The 15,415-nt window shown below is 40.7% G+C and overlaps 1 long non-coding RNA gene across 1 annotated transcript; it reads left to right on the plus strand.

Moving 5' to 3' along the window:
• Positions 1–346: 346 nt before the first annotated feature.
• LOC139538794 (uncharacterized) lies at positions 347–7,995 on the plus strand. The gene is made up of 2 exons (XR_011667809.1): positions 347–478; positions 7,126–7,995. It is a non-coding gene; the product is annotated as an uncharacterized lncRNA (long non-coding RNA).
• Positions 7,996–15,415: the final 7,420 nt, after the last annotated feature.

The following is a 15,415-nucleotide window of genomic DNA, read 5'->3' on the forward strand; positions in this document are numbered from 1 at the left end:
CCTTTTTCTGTTGAAGAGAGCTATTTCGGCAAGAAGAGTTTCATTGAGCTTTTTCCAGACAGCGTTGGTGGGGCTCTCGAGCAATTCTCTCTTTGCTGTGTCCTCTGCAACCTTGAGAAACTTCTGAAGTTTAATCAAATCCTCAGTAAGTGAAGTCACATCAACTTCATCACACTGAGGGACAGCGCTGAGGGACAGACCGGAAAAACAGTTATTCCAATCGTTTTCAAGAAGCTCAATGAACCTTTTGGCTTGATCCTCTGCCTCACGGTCCTCTGTCATACGACTCTCTCCAAAAGCTATTTCAGTAGCTCTTTTCAAGGAATAGCCAATCTTTAAAGGAAGAGATTGGGTCTTGTACCTGTCGGAGGCAGGATCAAAACCACTCATTTTCCTGGCAGCATGAACAGCCAATTTGAATTTGGATGGTACACATACTTCATGCAGATATTGGACACCACAGTCCATCTCATTTACAGTAAGTACAAATCTAGCCAATTCCCTCATTTTTGATCCAATGTATGTAAACTGTGACTTGGCATGGCCATGCTTTGCAGATAGTGCATTGCCATATTTACATATCAGGGGATCATTTTTGATGTGGCATAAGATGTCATCTTGATTCATATTGTGTATTATTTCTTCACATCCTCCAGTAGAATAGACAGGCAATGGAAGAAGTCGAGAGGACGCAGCCTGGACCCGCACTCTTTTTCCTCCCCTCTTTTCCTCTTGTCCTTTTCTGGCTTTACATGAGACCTCATGCTTCCATAAATCTATTTTGTTGAAAAAAGCTAAGCAGTGTTGGCAGGGCAGGCAGTCACGCACAGAAACACCATCGTAAGAGGGTCTATCCTTAGTCACAATTTCACCATCTCCACTTTGAAGAACTTGATAGTTGCCTTTGTTACGGAGTTGGTCAAGCAAAAGAGACCTGATTTTGGAGAGTTTGGGGAAGCTCATAGCATGAGCGACAGCTGCTTCTTCTGCGTGCATCCTTTCTAAATGTCTTGAAATTTTGTGGTGTGGTTCATTGCAATACAGGCAGAAGTGCTTTTTGTCCCATTTTCTTTTACCATCATCTGTCATACTACATGTGCTGACTGTCATTTTTGTGCTAGAACGTAAGCTTGACCTTGTACCTTTCCGTGGCGCGAATTTCTTGCGTTGAGGTTTTTTAACTCGGGAGATTTTTTGGGGCAACAGCTCAGATTCATTATTATCGCAGGGGTGTTCTGCATTAGATAGAAGAGGCTCTGAGCCACTTGGGACTTTTGAATCCAGTCTTTGTCCAACCTCATCATCTGAACTGATCTCGTCATTACTTGAACTGCTCTCTTCAGCACTCTTCTTTATGTCACATAAAGCTCTCTCCATGTCACATAAAGTCTTCACCACATCACATGAAGTCTTCTCTTCATTGTGTAGAGCATTTTCTTTCTCATGTGAAGGATTCTCTTCCTGGTGTTCCCCGTCCATCATTTAGGCTGCTACCACCTGCACCCACACAAACACAGCACAGGTTATTAGGATAAACCTACCATAAGCCTATGGGTAAGCATAGTCCATGGTAAACATGTTGAGTACAAGTATTCCAGGTACAAGCTGTGTATATGTGAAAAAATAAGAATATAGCCAACCACTTTAGGCTCACAGGTGGATTTCTTAAGAATCATTAATGAGCTCTGCTCAGGTAAAGTCCAGTTAACTTCACTAGGGTAGGGGGCAGCATTCGGAATTTTGGATGAAAAGCGTGCCCAAATTAACCTGCCTGCTACTCAGCCATAAAAGCTAGAATATGCATATAATTTGTATATTTTGATAGAAAACACTCTGAAGTTTCTAAAACTGTTTGAATGATGTCTGTGAGTATAACAGAACTCACATGGCAGGCAAAAACCAGAGAAAAAAATCCAACCAGGAAGTGGGAAATCTGAAGTTTGTAGTTTTTCAACTCATTGCCTATCGAATATACAGTGTCTATGGGGTCATATCTTCCACTAGATGTCAATAGTCTTTAGAACCTTGTTTGAGGCTTCTACTGTGAAGTGGGGGTGAATGAGAGGGGATTGAGTAAGGTCTCTCCCAGAATGCCATGAGCTGACCACGCGCGTTCATGTGAGAGGTAGCTTGCGTTCCATTGCAATTCTAAAGACAAAGGAATTCTCCGGTTGGAACATTATTGAACATGACTGTGGTCAGGGGACAATGACAGGGTTGTATGTGGAGCATAAAAAGCCCTGCAATACCAGACTGTCCAGGGCAGCCACTGTCTTGTAAGAATAATAATCTCTGCATATTTTCTCTCTCATCCTGTCCCTCTTTCTAGTCCCACCTACCCCTTTTGGTCTCCCTCTACACCTTCTGTCCAGGTTCTCCTCTCATTCAAACCTCTACCTCGCCCTACAAACACTGTCACAAATCTATCCTCTGTCTCTCTCCTCCCCCTTTGTCCACTTCTACCATCTCTGTTGCCAAGTGATCCAACACCTTGGTTGCCGTAGTGATCCGGAGACTACCATGGGGGTTGGTTGTTATCTGAAGGTAGACATCAGGCTAACATTCAGTACTAGGCAGTAGGCACCAAACGGGAGCCGAGATGCAGCACTACCTGGCCATGCTCATTCTCCAGTTTGGGTCCATGTATAATCCAGTCCACTATATCAAACACGATTATAGACTACAACGGATTGTAGTTGCCACAGAGACATAGAACGCCAATGCTGTTGCACAGCCGTTCATGAGTGTGATGGACACCCCCAAAGACCAAAGCTGAACACAACTGAATGGTCATTTTGTTATGACAACATAGTAAACACGGCAACTGTCTCAGCATCATGGGATCCATTTTGTCTCAAACCATGGACAATAAAGGGTTAATATTCTCCAAGTGCAATGTGAAATATCATACAATTCTGAAGCCTAGGCAAAAATCAAGTAGTTTAATTAATGTGTCAGGCTTACAAAAACCCATGTAATGCGACTCACAGCAATAAAAAAAAGAGCTGTAATACATTTGTTTCCATTCCAAGGTTTGTTTGTTTCTTTGCTTGCTTGATGACATGAGAAAAAAAAATGGGTGGTGGTCAAGTTCACTAATCAGTTTCTTACGGTTTTGAAACACCGGAATATGCTAAATTACAGAATATTCTATTCAAATAAAATGTTATTTGTCACATACACATGTTTAGCAGATGTTATTGCACGTTCCTGTTGCTAGCCTGCGAATGCAACTCATAATTTCTTGCCATCAAGCCCCATGTTCAGGGATACTAACAGCTGATGATCCTAATGATGTGGCTCAAAACACAAAGAAAAAAAAGAAGCCTACCACATTTGTCCCAAAGCGCTCTTTTTCCCCTATGAGGCCATGCCCTTGACTACACAAACTGGGTATAACTTCCATTCCACAATTCCACAGCTTATTATTCATATTGGATAGAAAACACTCTGAAGTTTCTAAAACTGTTTGAATTATGTCTGTGAGTATAACAGAACTCATATGGCAGGCAAAAACCTGAGAAGTTCCACTTCCTGTTTGAATTGTTTCTGAGGTGGCAGATTTTCAACCAAGCTCTCATTGAAATTACAGCGAGATATTGATGAGTTTTCACTAGATGTCAACAGTCAATAGAACTTTGTCTGATGACTCTAATGTGAAGGGGGGGCCGAAGGAGACAGGAATTAGTCAGGTCTGCCACGAGCGGACCATGCTTTCACATGCGAGTTCACATGAGGAGGACCTCCGTTCCACCGCTCTTCTGAAGTCAATCTAATTCTCCGGTTGGAACGTAATTCAAGATGTATGTTAACTTCTTGAGTATAGGGGGCGACATTTTCGTTTTTGGCTAAAAAACGTACCCATTTGAAACTGCCTATTTCTCAGCCCCCGAAACTAGAATATGCATATAAGTGTCAGATTAGGATAGAAAACACTCTGAAGTTTCCAAAACTGTAAATTTTTTGTCTGTGAGTTAACAGAACTGCTATTGCAGGCTAAAACCTGAGGAAAATCCAACCAGGAAATGGCCCTGTTTTTGAGACCTCTCTGTTCCCATGCATACCTATTGCCCATTGAAAGGGATATCAACCAGACTTCTTTTTCTATGTCTTCCCTAAGGTGTCAACAGCCTTTAGACATAGTTTCAGGCTTTTATTTTGAAGGATGAGCGTGAACGACCACATTGCGTAAGTGGATAGGTGGGGGCTCTCCGAGCGATATTTGCGCAAAAGTGAAAAGGCAGCCATTGTTTCTCTCGGTCCTAGTGAAAAGCCAACTGTCCCGGTTGATATATTATCGAATAGATATTTGCAAAACACCCTGAAGATGGATTATAAACAACGTTTGACATGTTTCTGTGGACATTATGGATATAATTTGGAATTTGTTCCGGCATTGTCGCGAACGCTCTTTCCGGTGGATTCCTGGGCATAACGCAGCAAACAAACGGAGGTATTTGGATATAAAAACTATCTTTATGGAACAAAAGGAACATTTGCTGTCTAACTGGGAGTCTCGTGAGTGAAACCATCCGAAGATCATCAAAGGTAAACGATTAATTTGATTGCTTTTCTGATTTTCGTGACCAAGTTTCCTGACGCTAGGTGTTCTTATTGTTTTGTTGAGCGATCGATAAACTTACAAACGCTTGTATTGCTTGCGCTGTAAAGCATAATTTCAAAATCTGAGACGACAGATGGATTAACAAAAGGCTAAACTGTGTTTTGCAATATTGCACTTGTGATTTCATGAAATTATATTTTATTATATACCGTTCGCACTAGGCTAGGCTAGTCAGCGTTTCTGATGACAATTATCCCGGATCCGGGATGGGTGGTTCAGAAAGGTTAACAACATTCTAAAGATTGATTCAGTACATCGTTTGACATATTTCTACTGACTGTTACGGAACTTTTGGACATTTCGTCACGTTATAGTGGACGCGCTTTGTGACTTTGGAATTGTTTACCAAACGCGCTAACCAAAGTAGCTAATTGGACATAAATAACGGACATTATGGTCCAACATGGCGGCTAATTTGGCTATTGTTCTGAGCTCTGTCTCAGATTATTGCATGGTTTATTTTTCCGTAAAGTTTTTTTGAAATCTGACACAGCGGTTGCATTAACTTCTTGTGAATAGGGGGGCGCTGTTTTCACTTTGGAAAAAATCTTGCCCAAATTAAACGGCCTCGTACTTTGTTCTAGATCATACAATATGCATATTATTATTACTATTGGATAGAAAACACTCTGAAGTTTCTAAAACTGTTTGAAAATTCTGAAAATGAGGCTCTGTCAGGGCCTGCCTATTCAACTGGCTTTTATTTATGGATCTGTATGCACTTCATACGCCTTCCACTAGATGTCAACAGGCAGTAGAAGGTTGAATGGTGTGTCTAGCTTGCTGTGAGGCCGAATAAGAGCTTTTGGAGTGACAGGTCCGCCCTATCGTCAGTATTCAGCTGCGCGCCGGGGAACCTCACATTGTCTTCTGAAAAGCGTTCGGTATACACTACGAATTGCTCCGGCTCTGATGTTATTGGATTCATATGAGAAGAACATCATAAAGTAGGATTTTCAACCGAGTTTGACCAGTTTATTCTACGTTTATTGGGAATTTTGGAATTTTTCGTTCCAGGCGCCAAGAGTTGATGGGCATGTTCGCGCCACAATGCTAGCCAAAGTTGCTAATTCGACAGAAGAAATGGACATTCTAAAACCAAACAACGATTTATTTTGGAAATAGGACTCCTTTGCACAACATTCTGATGGAAGATCAGCAAAAGAGAATATTTATGATGTTATTTCGTATTTTTGTGTAATATGTTGGCTCCAACACGGCGGAGAATAGGTGAGCGCTGTCTCACAATAATGCATGCTGTATGTTGTAGTAAAGTTATTTTTTTAAATCTAACACAGCGGTTGCATTAAGAACCAGTGTATCTTTCATTTGCCATACAACAAGTATTTTTATGTAAAGTTTATGATGAGTTCTTTGGTTAGATTAGGTGACTGTCCAAAATATCTCCGGACATTTTGGTGAATTGTTGCTACGTATTCACAATGTATAACCACAATTTGCAGCTCTAAATATGCACATTTTCGAACAAAACATAAATGTATTGTATAACATGATGTTATAAGACTGTCATCTGATGAAGTTGTCCAAAGGTTAGTGATTAATTTTATCTCTATTGCTGGTTTTTGCGAAAGCTATGTTGGCGGTGAATAAATGGCTTTGTGAGTTTGGCTATTGTGGTAAGCTAATATAATTCTATATTGTGTTTTCGCTGTAAAACACTTAAAAAAATCGGAAATTATGGCTGGATTCACAAGATGTTTATCTTTCATTTGCTGTATTGGACTTGTGATTTCATGAAATTATATTATATCCCTGTCCCGTTAGGCTAGGCTATGCTAGTCAGCTTTTTTGATGAGGATGCTCCCGGATCCGGGATGGGTAGCACTGAAAGGTTAAGGAGAGGTATATCTATAATTCCATGTGTATAACTTGTATTATCATCTACATTTATGATGAGTATTTCTGTTGAAACAATGTGGCTATGCAAAATCACTTGATGTTTTTGCAACTAGTTAATCTAACGCGCCAATGTAAACTCAGATTTTTTTATATAAATATGAACTTTATCAAACAAAACATGCATGTATTGTGTAACATGAAGTCCTATGAGTGTCTGATGAAGATTATCAAAGGTTAGTGATACATTTTATCTCTATTTCTGCTTTTTGGGACTGCTATCTTTCGCTGGAAAAATGGCTGTGCTTATTGTGGTTTTGTGGTGACCTAACATAATCGTTTGTAGTGCTTTCGCTGAAAAGCCTATTTGAAATCGGACACTTTGGTGGGATTAACAACAAGATTACCTTTAAAATGATATAAGACACATGAATGTCTGAGAAATTTTAATTATGAGAGTTCTGTTTTTTTAATTTGGCGCCCTGCACTGTCACTGGCTGTTGTCATATCATCCCAGTGACGGGATTGCAGCCATAAGAAATTATTAAGAGAATTAAGAGAAAAGATTACGTCAATAAGAGAGGGAGAGTGTGTTGTAAAGGAAAAATATGAAAGGATGTTAAAATGAGCCTTTTTGTCATCAGAGAAGGTACCAAGAGCCCCAGTCCCTGCAGAAGATGTCCTGGTTCCATGTCAACAGGAGACATGGTTCCATGTCAACAGGAGCCATCAGCATTCCTGCCCTGACTTGCTGGCATTGGTTGACCTACTCCTGTCTTTCCCTGCCACCACAGCTGAATGTGAAAGAGGTTTTAATACCATGAAACAGATGAAAACCAATTGGCGGTCCAACCTAAAATCTGATACACTGTCTGACCTCCTTATGGTCCAGCTGTCCTCTCCAGAGATCAGGGAGTATGAGCCAATAAAAGCTGTGATGCTGTGGTACCAGGACTCTGTCAGGAGCAGGAGGCCAAACTTCATGGACCTTGCAAAGAGGGTGATTGCAGTAGAGAGTGAGGAGTCTGATGAGGTTTAAGTTGATTAAAATGATTAAGAATCTGATAGGTTTACAAAACCCTCAAATTTACTTTTGTTTGAGCCTTAAATACATTTAATAACAAATACTTCAGTAGAATTTTGAGTTCAAGACTTCTTCAGTTGTATTCAGGATGGGAAATTAAATCTAGCCCCAGCCATAATTAACCAGAATCTGATGAATCTCTATTCTACATTTATTTTATCAGGGTATTTCTACTCAAAGTAAAGGATTTGTAGATCTGCTTCCCCTGTGTATCAGGAGAGCACCAGTTCTATGTACACTGCACTTCTCAATTGTATCTTACCATTGTTTCCCTGTTTTGACTTCTATGTACTCTTATTCATTATATCTGATATGTTTTGTTTAATTCATTGTGTGCCCACTGTTTGGCATTTTTGCAAGCTGTACAGCACTTTTGGTCAACTACAGTTGTTTTTAAAATGTGCTCGACAAATAAACTTGATTTGATTAATCGTTGCTCAATATATTACAATTATTTGATTTCAAATTTTGCTCTAGCCTCTTTAAGTTTTTATTCAACATAATACCTTATTGTCTGAAATGAATGTATGTGTGACACAAAAAGGCAATTTATTATTTTGGCTAGTAAAAATTTGATTTTTTCATCTACCAGTCCCCTTGGCAGGTGAGCCAAAAAGGAAATTTCAGACACTGCACACAAGTATGTGGACACCCCTTCAAAAAGAGTGGATTGGCCATTTCAGCCACACCCGTTGCTGACAGGTATATAAAATCGAGCACACAACCATGCAAACTCCGTCATAGGACGCCACCAGTCAATTGGTCAAATTTCTGCCCTGCTAAAGCTGCCCCGATCAACTGTAAGTGCTGTTTTTGTGAAGTGGAAAAAGCTAGGAGCAGTGGTAGGCCACACAAGCTGAGAACGGGGCCACGGAGTGCTGAAGCGCGTAAAAATTGTCTGTCCTCAGTTGCAACACTCACTACAGAGTTCCAAACGGCCTCTGGAAGCAACGTCAGCACAAGAACTGTTGGTCGGGAGCTTCATGAAATGGGTTTCCATGGCCGAGCAGTCGCACACAAGCTTAAGATCACCATGTGCAATGCCAAGCGTCGGCTGGAGTCATAAAGCTCACCGCCATTGGACTCTGGAGCAGAGGAAAAGCATTCTATGGAGTGATGACACACGCTTCACCATCTGGCAGTCCTACGGACGAATCTGGGTTTGGCGGATGCCAGGAGAAAGTTACCAGCCCGAATGCATAGTGCCAACTGTCAAGTTTGGTGGAGGAGGAATAATGGTCTGTGGCTGTTTTTCCTGGTTCGGGCTAGGACCCTTAGTTCCAGTGAAGGGAAATCTTAACACCACAGCATACAATGACATTCGAGACCATTCTGTGCTTCCAACTTTGTGGAAACAGTTTGGGGAAGGTCCTTTCCTGTTTCACCATTACAATGACCCCACACACAAAGGGAGGTCCATACATAAATGGTTGTTGAGATCGGTGTAGAAGAATGTGACTGGCCTGGACATAGCCCTGACCTCAACCCCATCGTATACCTTTGGAATTAATTGGAACGGCGACTGCGAGCCAGGCTTAGTCGCCCAACCTCACCAATGCTCGTGGCTAAATGGAAGAAAGCCCCTGCAGCAATGTTCCAACATCTATAAAGCCTTCCCAGAAGAGTGGAGGCTATCGTAGCAGCAGGGGGAGAGACCAACTACATATTAATGCCCATGATTTTGGAATGAGAAGTTTGACAAGCAGTTGCCCACATAGTTTTGGTCATGTAGTGCATCATACGAAATGTTAACACAAATTAATACCATACATAACATATCATACTAAATGGAGTATCTCAGATTTACGTATAGAATACATTATTTCATTTAAGTAGGCAAGACAGTTAAGAACTAATTCTTATTTACAATGACCGCCTACCCTGGCAAAACCCAGACGACGCTGGGACAATTGTGCGCCCAATCACGGCTGTCCCAATGACAGCCTACCTCCTTACAAACTGTAGCTATACCCACCCCTGCTGGCAGGAATGGATTAGAGGCGAACTGGAGGGAGGAGAGACAACCAGATGTGCCATTGTTATTACAGAAAAATAATAAATTATTCCGACTATTAGTAACACATGTGATGGTGAGTCATGTAACTGACACAAAACCAAGAGCACTACATAGAAGGAAAAACACTTCAGTGCTCCGAAAACAATACAGTGGACATTGTTTTCACAACAGTCAAAACAAATGTCTTGTATTTGAGATACCTGTGTAACGTCAACGTTTAATTGGAAAGTTACCCCAGAAACTACTCCGTGCAACCAAAGAAAATACACGTGACGTAGTCAACTCGCCGAAGGGAGGCGCTATACTATTACATGTCTAACTGCCCTGTTTGTGTCAAAATACTTGACAGACCTAAAAACAATCATTCTCAGTATGTCGTTTTTACAACACTATTCCAAATATCAGAGGATAATATAACATGTTCAACAACGGCTAAAATGTGCCCTCTTCCGTCAGCAAGCAGGACCGCCTCACGTCCGCCATTAGAGACAGCGCGAAACAATAAGAGAGGGCAGAGGCAAGAGGATGACAAATAAATACAATCTCAGGCGGGTTAAACATTTACTGCTAAGTGGTCGCCTTTTTTACTTTAAAACATATCAGGAGACACGGGAAGCCCGTGGATATCTGTCTTACACCATAGCTAGTTGTTGAAACTTTGACTAATTAACCGTAAAATTGTATAAAAGGTCTTGGAAATTCTTACCTGAGTAGAGGTTGAAACGATATAGCGCCACTTTGTGCCTTGACATACATCGAGGAACGCATGCGCGCCAATGAGCCGTTCTTCTTCGGTGGGATTAATCAACGTTTGGCCTCCAGCGTTAACGGTGCATTACCGCCACCTACTGTGCTGGAAGATGGATCAGCGACAGGGAGGAACTACCAGCCCAATTTTAATATAAACCACATGGAACATTTCATAAATCAGATTTGAAATATAACTAAAACTTCCTAAAGTGCCCAAAAGCTTAATTTTCACATGGCATGTTTTTCTCACTTCTAGGAAGATTTGAACCCAAATCTCCCCACATTTTCACCATCATTGTAAAGTTATTTAGTTGCTTTGACAAAGTTATTTCTGGGCCCAGTTTTTCAAAAGTTATCTGATCGGATTTCAACAATCGGATAGGATTAAATGTTAGAATTGGGTTTTTCAAAACTAAAAAACCCCGGTAGGGTTCAGATTTGGTCATCCAATCTGACATTTAGTCAGGATTAAATGTAGTTTTTGCGTTTTTCAAAGGTGATTAGTATAGTTTTGATGCCTAAAATCAGGATTATCTTGATCCCACTGGAAGGGTGGATTCAGGGTGGACTTAGAAAGGTGAAAGGCATGCAAGAAAGCAATGTAATGTAATTAAGGTGAACAGGTTTAAAAAAGTTCTTACATCTGAAAACCAAAGGTTCATATGTTAAATTGACTGCAGTATAGGTATGTGGTCAGTTGTCATATTTAGATGTGTCAAATAAATGTGTGTACTTACTTATAACATAAGTGATCTTCAGGCTTTATTATTTTTAATATAGGTACCCTTATTAATGTAGTTTATGTATTTATGTACCCATCTCTGTTTCCCTATGACAGTGTAGAAGTAGTACCATAACCTGTCCAGTAGATCGAATGGTATAGACCTATTCAAAGAACTGAAAATCTGGATTCTGTGAACTTGATTTTGTGGTATCTGGATCAGAATGATCCTATGCAAAACTTGCTCAAAAACAGCCACATTTATCTGATTCTGTATTGCAAAAATGAGGATTACAGAATTAAAACACTTGAAAAACTATGCCCTGAAGACTATTATTTATTTAATGTGATTAGTGATTCATTTACATATGTCCCTAATTTTAAGGTAAACCCTGTGAAGTGAACTGAACTCTCTTTTTAATATGGTGAAACTATTCCTTTCTAAATATATTTTCAAAAGAAACATTACACATATAACAGTCAAATCATAGTGTAAAAGCAGGTGAACTCATTTATACTCTTTTTTGCTATGTTCTGGTGTTTGTGGTGGAAAACTGAGCTTACAAGAAGAGGAGAGAATTGGACCACAGCCCTCTGAGTTTGGCAACTGTCACTCAATCCACTCCATCCTCATGTCGCGTTCCCCTGCTCAGACGTTGCTTGCATCAACCATCAACCAATGTGCTACGTCATCGACTGTGTCGTCGTGCATCAGATTTCTATAACATATGTGGTTAGCTCATCATAAAATACCTATCCAGGCGTTGTAAGTTCTTTCATTCGTCAGCAACGCCTGGACAGAGGAACGCACCCTCTTTGTTCTTCCTCAAAGGACTCTCCACTGATTAAGTGGAGATAAAGGACCATCCAGAGGCCTGTTCAGGACATTGAAATGGTACAAGACATTCAGATATAAATATATTGTGTAGAACAGTGGTTCCCAAACTTTTTATAGTCCAGAAACATTCAACCTCCAGCTGCGTACCCCCTCTAGCACCAGGGTCAGCGCACTCTCAAATGTTGTTTTTTGCCATCATTGTAAGCCTGCCACACGCACACTATTCGATACATTTATTAAACATAAGAATGAGTGTGAGTTTTTGTCACAATCCGGCTTGTGGGAAGTGACAAAGAGCTCTTATAGGACCAGGGCACAAATAATAATGTAATAATAAACAATAATTTTGCTCTTTATTTAACCATCTTACATATAAAAGCTTATTTGTTGGTTGAAAATTGTGAATAACTCACCACAGGTTAATGAGAAGGGTGTGCTTGAAAGGATGCACATAACTCTGCAATGTTGGGTTGTATTGGAGAGAGTCTCAGTCTTAGATCATTTTCTACACACAGTCTGTGCCTGTATTTAGTTTTCATGCTAGTGAGGGCCGAGAATCCACTTTCACATAGGTACGTGGTTGCAAAGGGCATCAGTGTCTTAACAGCGCGATTTGCCAAGGCAGGATACTCTGAGCGCAGCCAAATCCAGAAATCTGTCAGTGGCTTCTGATTAAATACAAATTTTACAGAACCGCTTGTTGCAATTTCGATGAGGATCTCTTGTTCAGATATCGGTAAGTGGACTGGAGGTAGGGCATGAAAGGGATAAGGAATCCAGTTGTTTGTGTCATCCGTTTAGGGAAAGTACCTGCGTAATTGCGCAGCCAACTCACTCAGGTGCTTCGCTATATCACATTTGACATTCATTGTCCGTAAGCTTGAGTTCATTTGCACACAAAAAATCATGCAATGATGGAAAGACCTGTGTGTTGTCCTTGTTAATGCAGATAGAGAAGAGCTCCAACTTCTTAATCATAGCCTCAATTTTGTCCTGCACATTGAATATAGTTGCGGAGAGTCCCTGTAATCCTAGATTCAGATCATTCAGGCGAGAAAAAACATCACCCAGATAGGCCAGTCGTGTGAGACACTCGTCATCATGCAATCGGTCAGACAAGTGAAAATTATGGTCAGTAAAGAAAACTTTAAGCTTGTCTCTCAATGTAAAAAAAAAAGTGTAAATACTTTGCCCCTTGATAACAAGCGCACTTCTGTACGTTGTAAAAGCGTTACATGGTCGCTGCCCATATCATTGCATAGTGCAGAAAATACACGAGAGTTCAGGGGCCTTGCTTTAACAAAGTTAACCATTTTTCCAAAACATCTTTCAAGCTGTCAGGCATTCCCTTGGCAGCAAGAGCCTCTTGGTGGATGCTGCAGTGTACCCAAGTGGCGTCGGGAGCAACTGTTTGCACGCACGTTACCACTCCACTATGTCTCCCTGTCATGGCTTTTGTGCCATCAATACAAATACCAACACATCTTGACCACCAAAGTCCATTTGATGTCACAAAGCTGTCCAGTACTTTAAAAATATCCTCTCTTGTTCTCCTGGTTTCCAGTGGGTTGCAGAAGAGGATGTCTTCCTTAATTGACCCCCCATAAACGTAACGGACATATACCAGGAGCTGTGCTAGGCCCACCATGTCTGTTGACTCATCCAGCTGTAACGCAAATTTTTCGTTTTTTTGGCCTTTCCCCCAGCATCGTACCAGCCATATCCGCGGCAGCAGGAATAATTAAATCCTCCACAATAGTATGGGGCTTGCCTGTCCTAGCCACTCGGTAGCTCACCATATAAGACGCTTCTAGCCCCTTCCTATTAATGGTATCTGTTGTTTTTACACTTTTATTTTTTTAACCATTTATCCATTTCAAGCAAATGGAATGAGCAGCAGCTACATTTGGCTACATACGGACCGTTAGTGGAATTCCTGCGAGAGAGTAACGGTTAATGTGATTAGAAGTCAATTGTTTTACTAGGCTACCTATATTTGACATTGTGTTGTTATTTCTCTGAACACTAGATTGTTTAATTGTATTTTTGGCAGTGAAACGAGGCTACTCAGGCAAGAAAAAAACCTCACCCAAATGTATAGCCCCTTTGGAAAATATAAATGGACTGTTTGAAAATGTGAATACATTTTTTTTTTAAACGAACAAATAAAACAAATAACAAAAAATAAAAATGTGAATCACATTTATATTTGGTGTACCCCCGACGGCATTGCGCGTTCCCCTGGGGAATACCTGGTGTAGAACATACTATTTTCTGTCCTTGAATCCTGTCAAGTCTATACATTACATTAGAATACCGTGTCAACTCTATACATTACATTTCTACATGTCATCTTACTGAATAGGCCCCACCTTTCCCCCGACCGGGACTCAAACCCGGGTCCAGCGACTGTCAAGCCAACACCTTAACCGTTACGCCAAGTGGTTTGACCCTCTTGATGTACTAGGCTAGGTACAAACGTTTCTGAAAGTGTGCCAGTGTCACCCTTTGGGAGAGCGTGTCCCCACACTTCTCTATATCAAGTCCCTCATGTGTACCAGCCTCTCTGATGCTCTCACGGGTGCCATCCCACTTCTGACACCAATGTAGCGAATTCGAGTGGTAGCTCCTACCGTGCAGGTATAGCCTACATAATGAGATTATTATTGACAAAGATCAAGATTATTTTTATTTGTCAAACATCAGCCAAGCATCGATCATTATGTCACCAGAATAAGACTCTCGATATTTATTGGAAAGGAGCATCAAGCTCATCACCTTGCACTTTAACCACCCTGTAAAGTTCATCGTAACTTATTTCATCTGTAACATAAACTGCATGCTTTCCTGAGCCGTCAGGGGAGCTTTGTAGCCAAGTGGTTAAGAATAACTGAAAGGGTGCTGGTTTGAACCCCGAGCCGACTAGGTGAACAATTTGGCTGTGCCCTTGAGCAAGACACTTAACCCTTATTTCTCCTGGATAAGAGCGTCTGCTAAATGACGTAAATGTAAACATGTCGTAGGGGGAAGACCACACGTCATCACGTGACCCCAAGTTTACTTCAATATGATGGTTATTATATCAATATTTGCACATTAAAAGCATTACCACTGACATTTCTCACATAATTCATTTTACTGACACAAAAATATCCCACCTCATCTAGCGTATTTTGTTTCCTCACATTTGGGAAGGTTACTGACAAAATTGCTGTTTCCATCAGGCCTGTCCTGACATTTATTATTCGACATGTACTTTACTCACATAAAAATGTTGGATGAAAACCTAGTTAGTGTAAATAGCTCGGTTTGCATCCAACTGGGACAGAATATTTGTATGAAAATCTAAAATCCCCATGAAAACATATGCACATTTTCCCACCAGAGATGTTTCCATCAAATTGACTTGTTGCAGATAAAAGGCTGTACATGATGACCCAGTGCACATAAAAACACATTTTGAAATAATTGCGCATAAAAGCATTTCCACCTACATTTCTTGCATAATTAATTTTACAGACACA

Source organism: Salvelinus alpinus, chromosome 14, assembly GCF_045679555.1.
Source record: "Salvelinus alpinus chromosome 14, SLU_Salpinus.1, whole genome shotgun sequence".
In the NCBI taxonomy this organism is placed as follows: Eukaryota; Metazoa; Chordata; class Actinopteri; order Salmoniformes; family Salmonidae; genus Salvelinus; species Salvelinus alpinus.